This window comes from Aquila chrysaetos, chromosome 7 (assembly GCF_900496995.4).
Source record: "Aquila chrysaetos chrysaetos chromosome 7, bAquChr1.4, whole genome shotgun sequence".
NCBI lineage: Eukaryota > Metazoa > Chordata > Aves > Accipitriformes > Accipitridae > Aquila > Aquila chrysaetos.
Window position 1 is genome coordinate 24085719 of NC_044010.1, and position 9511 is coordinate 24095229.

The following is a 9511-nucleotide window of genomic DNA, read 5'->3' on the forward strand; positions in this document are numbered from 1 at the left end:
TCCTGCAGTGCTGTCACTAGTACAGCTTGGGGTTAGCTAGGTAACGAAGTGACAGCACGTGGCTGTCCAATGTGCTTGAAAGGGGAGGAAAAGAAAACTGCAGTTACTGAAATCTACCACCAGAGAGAGCTTTTGTCTTGCTAACGTTAACGTTTGTCTTGCTGCACAAAGCGGTACTTCATCTCTCGTCTCGTAATGGAAGTTTTTATAAGTATTAAATTATTCCTCTTTAGGTATCAGGAAAGTAAAGACTCGAAATTCACAGTGCCGATAGGAAACATAAATGCTCTGTGCGTATGTGTGTGTACACATGAGTACAAGTCTTTTTAATTGCGCACTTGGTCCTGTGACCACTATCAGTACAGCTTAAAAAATGGTAAAACTGATGTCAGCTGGGGCAAAACTGGTACGAACTGAATGACTCATATCTACAAAGGTCCTGATCTGATACCGATTCCTTTGATTTTAGTTTGGTCTCCCAGTATGGTCAAGAGAGCAAGGAGCATTTTGTGAAGGGTGGAACTGCACTCAGAGTTGAACTGCCTGAGTGGGGACATACAACGCACATGAAATGTGCCATGAAATCTCAGATATAATCTTGCTCTGGGAATATAGCTTTTGGTTTCCACCACTGACATGTGACACAGTAGCAAAATATTTCTTAAATGTATGTGATCACATTTTCCTTCAGATTTGAAATACTCTTTTTGGTCACTCTGGAATTCTTAAGTAGAGAAGCAGCTTCCATGAAATGGACACAACTTTACAGAAGTTTTTGTTCCGCTTTTCATTTATCATCTGCTTGTAGAGCTTGGAATATATTTTGCCTGATGTCTCATATTGTTTGTGGCAAAGACACCAGCGGTGGCTCAGGAAGAACAGCAGGTGGGGCGAAGTTCTGGGAAGTGTCATGACATGGTTGCAGGCTTCCCAGCTTCTTTCCTGGGTGTTTGGTGCTGCAAAGCAGATACAGGGCAAAACAGACTGTAGCTGTGGTCCAGCATCTCCACTGACCTCATGGTTACAGGTGAAGCATCCCTCTCTCTGCCCTCCCCAGCTCCAATAACCCTTCTCTACTTTTATTGCAAGAGTGTATTTGCAGTTTTGAAGGTGAAGGATACCATCTTCATGTGAGCCTCCTGAGATATACGTGGAAATGGATGGAAACCATTGAAGCAATGATGTCCTTTGTTCTCATAGGAAGATGTGTGTCGACGCGGAAGTCACGGACACTGCACACAATCAATGTGATTAAGCAGATGCCACTTTATTGCCCAAATAGCTTGGTTTAAGTATACATTCTACTTCCTGCTCATGCGCAAGCCATCTGTTGATTGGTTAGCATGTGCTGTCCACGCGCCTAAAGCAATAGATTGATTGGATAAGGTCTTTTGATCACGCGAATGGTTCCCTCCGCCTGTGTCCTGTCTTGAATCCTGCTTTCAGTCACGTATACCCGACCTTGTTCTACTTTTTGTGTTTGTTTCATCAAACTTGTAGCAACAGTTGACCTTCGCTACATCCTTGAGGCCTGCTGCCTGCAGAGGCCTCTGGCTCACAGACGAATCAGTTCCATTGTGTCTGGATTGTTCACTATGTGTCCGTTGCTTTCCAGATATCCCACAAATCCCTCTTTTTGTTTTTGAGCAATCCAGACTTTGGTCATTGCGTTCTGTACCACCTTTCCTATACAATTGAGTATACAAGGGATAATTAGTAACAAAACTAATAATATTAGCAAGACAATTCCCAGCATTTTTAACAAATCTCTTATCCATCCCATAATTCCCCAATGGGTTAACAGTCTGTCTAACCATCCCAAGCCATCACTAACTTGTAGCTTTTGAACTTGATTTTTCATCGTTTGTATAGCTTTATGGATCGATTCAGAGTGATCAGATAAATTCATACAACACATTCCATCCAAATCTTCACAACCATGACCATGCGCTAACAACAAAAAATCAATAGCAGCTCGATTCTGCAACGTTGCATGCCGTACGCTATCAACATCGCTAAGCAAGCCATCTAGGGCTAGTGAGGTTAAATTACTCTGTTTGGCCAGCCAACAACCCAACTTTCGTAGATTCGTTAAAGCACTTGCAACTCCTACTCCTGGGGCTAAAAGGCTGGCTGCTGCAATTTCAGTAGGTGACCAAAATTCCACTTGATCATTGCATTCTGGTTCAAATGCATGGTAATGAACTTTGCGCTTTTGTCTTTCGTGCTTCCTTCTATGTTGCCAAATTTGGGTATTGTTGGGAAGTAATACAGTCAAACGACCCAAACTACACGGCCCACCTTGCAAATGAGACAGTATGCCAGGCCAGGCTCGGTCTCCACAAATCAAGAATATCCCTGGGGGTAATTGTATTGGTGTATTGCTAGATTTCAAACGTGTTGAACTGGTATAATTACACCAATAACTTGCAATGCGATACACCGGCAACGTTGCATTGACTATTTGTCCTTTTTTGTATGATTACTGCTATAATTAAACATCACACAATAATCCATTTTTACAGAACCTAAGAGTTCTAATTCTTGTGGTTCCACTACCGCCCCAGGTAACCATGGCATAATCTGATCCCAGTAGTTAACTCTGCCAGTGCCCTTGGTCATGAATGATGGTAATTGCGGTAGTTTTGGCGACGGCCATGCCTCATTGTCCAAAGGCACCCCCACCAAGCATGTAGAAAATGGGTTGTCGGGGTTAGCCATAGCCAAACACAGAGTTGATTGATGGGTAAGGTTGGCAATCGTGAGCCATATGTTTGTCTTGGGTAAAGAAGGAGTCCAAAGTGCTCCAGCACCTTGACAAAACATTGAAACAACAAACCACCACGTTAGCATCTTTAACCTAAAATAAAACAATGGCAGCAAACGACAGATTGAGCATGGTGATCATCCGACTTGCTTGGTTCCGAAGTGAAAATGGTGGTACATTATCAATCACCGCCCATTCAGGTCTCCGTTGAATGTCTCCCATCAGTTTCTGAACATGATACGTCCTGTGAGATAGAAGGATTCGTTAGAGGTGGTCATGGGAACGACGAAAGTCCTGTGCTGAAAGGTGGTGGAGGCGCAGGAACAGTTGATGATGCCGGTTCAGGCTTCACTGACGACTCCAAACGGGCTTCGACAGCCTCCAGTTTTTGTAGCATTTCTTTCAATTGCGTATCCCCCAGACCTGTCGCCCGTTCCTCTTTTTCCTCAATCGGGGATGGAGGAGTGGATGGCGGCAGCGGTGGATACAGGGATGAAGCAACTGGTTTAGGTGATGAAGAACGGGATGGAGAGACTGAGCTGTTTCCTGTCTCTTCTGCTGGTGGTGGAAATTCTGTCAGGTTGTTGCCTTTTTCCAAAGGCTGGTCCCCGGGCTTTGGATCTGCTACCGCAGACTTTCTGGCTGCACTAGCACCTGCGGAGACCTTATTCGCCCCAGATACATGGATTTGTGGTTGCTCAAAGAGCAAACGTGTCGAGGAGGGTATTTCCTTTGAATCTTCTGGTTTCAATGCAGCAAAAGCAGAGGCTGCTGCTGACCGTTCTGCTTTCATACTTTTTAAAGTGTCTATAATTAACCTCCACATCGTGGAGAATCTGCTCGCCTCTTTTGAACCTGAACTTATGTCTTGCCATAGTTCTTGCCCTATCTTTTCCCACGTAGGGATGTCGAAAACATCTCCAGAGGTAGAGAGTAAACCTTTTTCTCTCACCCATAGTAACAGAGCTTTCAGGGCAGACGAGTCATAACTTAATCCTCTCGTAGAGAACATATGTTGGAGGAGCTTAACCACTGCTGCCTCTTCTTTGGACAGAGTGGACCCCATCTCCTCCCCGGCCGCTCGCCTGGCCAGGGCGAGATTTCCACGATGCACAACGCTAGCGTTTTCCCGAGTGCCGGGGCAGCACTCACCTTCGGCCGGCTTCCGCACCCTCTCTCCGTTGGCTTCTGTCGAAGAATTCAACACCGATCTGAGGGTCCCTGTTCGGGCGCCACTTGTCGACGTGGAAGTCACGGACACTGCACACAATCAATGTGATTAAGCAGATGCCACTTTATTGCCCAAATAGCTTGGTTTAAGTATACATTCTACTTCCTGCTCATGCGCAAGCCATCTGTTGATTGGTTAGCATGTGCTGTCCACGCGCCTAAAGCAATAGATTGATTGGATAAGGTCTTTTGATCACGCGAATGGTTCCCTCCGCCTGTGTCCTGTCTTGAATCCTGCTTTCAGTCACGTATACCCGACCTTGTTCTACTTTTTGTGTTTGTTTCATCAAACTTGTAGCAACAGTTGACCTTCGCTACATCCTTGAGGCCTGCTGCCTGCAGAGGCCTCTGGCTCACAGATGAATCAGTTCCATTGTGTCTGGATTGTTCACTATGTGTCCGTTGCTTTCCAGATATCCCACAGTTGTGGTTCAGTTCTTTCACTTAACTGGCCCTCACTAGTCCTTCTCACATTAAAACTTCAGGGACTGATGGGGAACAGGCATGTTCAGGCCTGTAAAGAAACACTTCTCACTGTAGGTACAATAACTGCAACTGCCTCTGTACTGTTCCAGAAACCACCTGGTCCTAGGAATGCCTGACCTAGGAATTTCTTAGTGTCTTTTAAATACTCCTCATTGCAATGTGCCAGTGTACTCAACATTTATTTATTTATTTTTTTTATTTATTTATTTATTTTTTTTTTTTTGGTAGAGAAAGGTCAAACAGTGTATAAAATAGCCACCAAAGCAACATATATCCTCTAAGTAAGCCAAACACATGACAAAAGTCCACACAATCTAATTGTATGTACATATGGACATCCAAGAAGCCCTGAAGAAAAAGACCATGCTACAAGTCACGTGGATTATTCTGGCAGGTTGCATCAAGCCAACTTAATTATCAGTTGTCTTTAATGCTGTGTTCTGGGTTTTTATTTTGTGTGTGTGTGTGACTAAATAAATAACAACACTGACAGCCAACAAATTCTGTGAAGTCCTAAAAAAACCTAAGCTATTAATTTTGGCTTGGGATTCATATAAACAAAGCTTCAAACTTCAGTGGTTCCTCCTAGGAATGGGTGACTGTGCTCAAGTATTCTGCAACAGAAGCAGACACTAATTTGTTTTGCTTACTCGAAAAAAACATTGTGACAGTAGATGCATTCCAATGTAGTTTTCAAAAATTTATTTTAACAGAAATGGGCCTCCTAAATTTATTCCACCCTAATTTTCTCCCCAGAGTGAGCTCTTTATTCATGAGTGTTGTAATAGCCGCTTGCTGTGAATCCCGTGGTATTCCAGCCCTTGACATCAATGAGGACAGACACATTGCTGCACCACTTGCTTGTCCAGATATGTTGTCGTGGTTTAACCCCAGCCAGCAACTAAGCACCACACAGCCACTCACTCACTCCCCCCCCCCCCCCCCCCCCCCCGCAGTGGGATGGGGGAGAAAATCGAGGAAAGAAGTAAAACTCGTAGGTTAAGATAAGAACGGTTTAATAGAAGAGGAAAAGAAGAAACTAATAATGATAATGATAACACTAATAAAATGACAACAGCAATAATAAAAGGACTGGAATGTACAAATGATGCGCAGTGCAATTGCTCATCACCCGCTGATCGACACCCAGTTACTCCCCGAGCGGCGATTCCCCACCCCCACTTCCCAGTTCCTATACTAGATGGGACGTCCCATGGTATGGAATACCCCGTTGGCCAGTTTGGGTCAGCTGCCCTGGCTGTGTCCTGTGCCAACTTCTTGTGCCCCTCCAGCTTTCTCACTGGCTGGGCATGAGAAGCTGAAAAATCCTTGACATTAGTCTAAACACTACTTAGCAACAACTGAAAACATCAGCGTTATCAACATTCTTCACATACTGAGCTCAAAACATAGCACTGTACCAGCTACTAGGAAGACAATTAACTCTCTCCCAGTGGAAACCAGGACATATGTGATAAGGGCTGATCATATAAAAAACCCATCAGCTCCAAGTGAGGTTTTAGGGTTGTTACAGTTCAAGACTGTCCATTAGAGAAAAGGCGAGAAGTTGTCTTAAATAATACAGGATTTGACCCTGCCAGGTATTGAACACCTTTGATAATACATGAAATTCTCCTCTTAGCCACTTTCATCATTCAGAGTTAGTGATAATTAAAGGAATTGTTACTCCTGTCATCAATCTGTCTCTGCAGTCTTCTGCAGTCTTTCTGATAATTTCATGAAGGGTTCAGCATATAGGCAAAGCACAAGTCTTTCCTTTCATGCCACTGAGTTTGCAGCTAAGAAAGCTCATGCCCCAGTGGATCCCTTGCTAGGAAAACCTCCAGGATGCCCTTGGACTTGACAACACGCAGCTGAGTTCTGGAGACTTGGCCACACAGCTTGAGGCGTGCAGGTGCTGTCTTCTTCTGAGGACGTCTGGTTCTTTAACTGGGACGTAAGGGTGTGAAATAAAGCATTTATTTAACATCTTTGTCAATGACCTGGATGAGGGGATCAAGTGCCCCCTCAGTAAGTTTGCAGACAACACCAAGTTGGGTGGGATTGTTGATCTGCTTGAGGGTAGGAAGGTTCTACAGAGGCATCTGGACAGGCTGGATTGATGGGCTGAGGCCAATTGTGTGACGTTCAACAAGGCTAAGTGCTGGGTCCTGCACTTCGGTCACAACAATCCCATGCAATGCTACAGGCTTGGGGAGGAGTGGCTGGAAGGTTGCCCAGCAGAAAAGGACCTGGGGGTGCTGGTCAAGAGCTGGCTGAATATGAGCTGGCAGTGTGCCCATGTGGCCAAGAAGGCCAACAGCATCCTGGCTTGTATCAGAAATAGTGTGGCCAGCAGGAGCAGGGAGGTGATTGTTCCCCTGTACTCAGCACTGGTGAGGCCGCACCTCGAGTATTGTGTTCAGTTTTGGGCCCCTCACTACAAGAAAGACCTTGAGGTGCTGGAGCGTGTTCAGAGGAGGGCAACCAAGTTGGTGAGGGGCCTGAAGCACAAGTCTTATGAGGAGCGGCTGAGGGAACTGGGGCTGTTTAGCCTGGGGAAAAGGAGGCTGAGGGGAGACGTTATCGCTCTCTACAGCTACCTGAAAGGAGATTGTAGCTAGGTGGGTGTCAGCCTCTTCTCCCAGATAACAAATGATAGAACATGAGGAAATGGCCTCAGGTTGCACCAGGGGAGGTTTAGATGGGATATTAGGAAAAATTTATTCACTGAAAGGGCTATCAAACATTGGAGCAGGCTGCCCAGGGAAGTGGTTGAGTCACCATCCCTGGAGGTATTTAAAAGACATGCAGATGTGGTGTATAGACCTCCCTCTCTCTCTGTTGTCTCTCCAGTCTTTCATGTAAAAGGTGAGAGACTGGGTCCGCTGAAGTTCATTGTACGTTGAAGAAGTTCATACTCATGTAGATGTGGCACTTAGGGACATGGTTTAGTGGTGGACTTGGCAGTGTTAGGTTTACGGTTGGACTTGATGATCTTAGAGGTCTTTTCCAACCTGAATGATTCTATGATTTCAAAACTTCAGCAGACAGACTGTCTAGCTATGTCTGTGGATGCAGTTCAGCACTTTCACAATTGCTCTACAACCTATTCCTGTACACGAAGGGTAAGGTGTGATACCACAGCGAGGTATTGCCCAGGGCATAGACCTTCCCTCTGCCCAGCAGTGGCTGCTCCCTGGGCCAGCCATGTGATGCTGCCCTGTGAAGCAGCGTTGACTCAACCATTTGTCAGACTGTACTGTGAATCAGCTCAGGGAACTGATTTGTTTGAAAAATAAGCCAGCAAAACACAGTGCCATAGGGAGCTGTGCCTGCCCGCCTGCAAAAGCAGAGGAGGCTGCATGAGATAGGACCTGTGGAGAAACCTGGGAAGGCACAAAGCCAGTGAATGCACACAGACCTGCTGGTTAAAACATGCCTCGGTGGGAACAGCGTTATACCTCTCTGTCTTCCTTCATGCAGAGTGTGGGCTGGCAGCACGCACCTCCTCAGCCTGCCTCATGCCCCAGGCAGGCATGGAGCATCGGCTGACCAGCTGCACCAACATGCCCACTCACCCCTGTCACCTGCCCAAGCTTCCTCCACCCTGCCAGGGCTTGGGTGCTCCTCTGTGAGCCAGCAGGACCGCACCAAAGGCTGCAGCTGGTTTTCTGCCTCTTTAATGAGTGGCTCGCAGAAGGGGCTGTCAAAAGGCCAGGGCTGGCTCAGTGGCGGCAGGAGGGAGATGGGGTGCTCTGGTGCTGAAGGAGGGGAGATGGGGCAGCAGGGATGCCTTCACTTGGCTCAGCTGGCCAGGAAAGCACCGTGCCAGCACAAAGTAGCCCACTTCAAAAGCTGCTGCACCTGGAGGCTCTTGGTTTGCCAAGAAAAGCTTGGGTTTCGGTGGAGTTGCATCCTTGCTGGCTGAGGGCTTCTGGACCTGGGTGAGAAAGCATCTTCCATTTGACAGTGGGGAACAAAAGCCCTGAAAACAACAGCGACTCCAGTGCTCAGGACATCTTTTCAATTACGCTGTCAACCCCCAGTGTGCCAGATCTGTCTTGATAGTTTTCAACAATCCTTTCCCTGCAAATGACTCCTCCGTCCCTTCCAACTGTACCTTTGCAGAGTTTAAAAAGGGAAAGTGACACAGCAGACAAGCTGCTCTGCACTGCTTTCATAATGCCGGTGCCAGGCTGAGAGTTTGCACTGGATTTTTGAAGCAGGGGACTGAAGAATTACTTTTCTGCCTCTTCTATCAGTGTTTTAGCCCAGGGCTTCCAATTTCAGCGTGTTTCTTAGCTCAAGACGTAAGATGAGGTAAAAACTTGCTCCAAAGAGCAGCAGTTCAGAACGGAAGTGGCATACGGTCTTGTGATATAAAATAGCTGACTCATATCAGAGGGAAAATAATAGGAATATTTACAGCTAATTCCATGCAGCAGTTGTGGTGGAAGGAGGAGCAGGTTATCATCACATTCAAACTACAGAGCAACACAAGCAGATTTACCTCTCTAAGGTAACAAAAAAGGCCTCCTTTTATGGGCAACCAGGCACCATGCTTGCTTACTGATAACTTGTCCAGCAAGAGTGCCTTAAACTGTGGACAATGAAAGTAGCTGCCACTGGGTCTCTGGCAATTTTGAATTTACCAGAGCAAGTACTGTACTGCACAAAACATCTCCTGTTTGTGTTTTGGGCTCTACATTTTCTAAAAAAACCTGAAGAACCCTGCAGTCCATTTCAGAGGCCTTTGGAAGGATTAATCCTCCCAAAAGGCTGAGAAGTAGTGAATAGTGGCACTAGTACATAGCACACAGCTGTACATGCTCTCAGACATAAACAGATTAAGCTTTGCAGTTGAATTCAGTATTGCCACGTTTTGTAGTTGAAGAAACAAGCACAGATAGGTTACTGGTAATGGATTTGCATGGTCATCCCAAAAAATCCTGTAACACAGCTAGAAAGAGAGCCCATAGTTGAAGACAGCTTCGCAGCCTTGCTCTGACCAGCTTTGGCTCCAAT

The 9511-nt window shown here is 46.0% G+C and overlaps 1 long non-coding RNA gene across 1 annotated transcript; it reads left to right on the forward strand.

Moving 5' to 3' along the window:
- Positions 1-1110: 1110 nt before the first annotated feature.
- On the forward strand, positions 1111-4859 carry LOC115344077. The gene is made up of 3 exons (XR_003924405.1): positions 1111-1206; positions 3026-3030; positions 4422-4859. It is a non-coding gene; the product is annotated as an uncharacterized LOC115344077 (long non-coding RNA).
- Positions 4860-9511: the final 4652 nt, after the last annotated feature.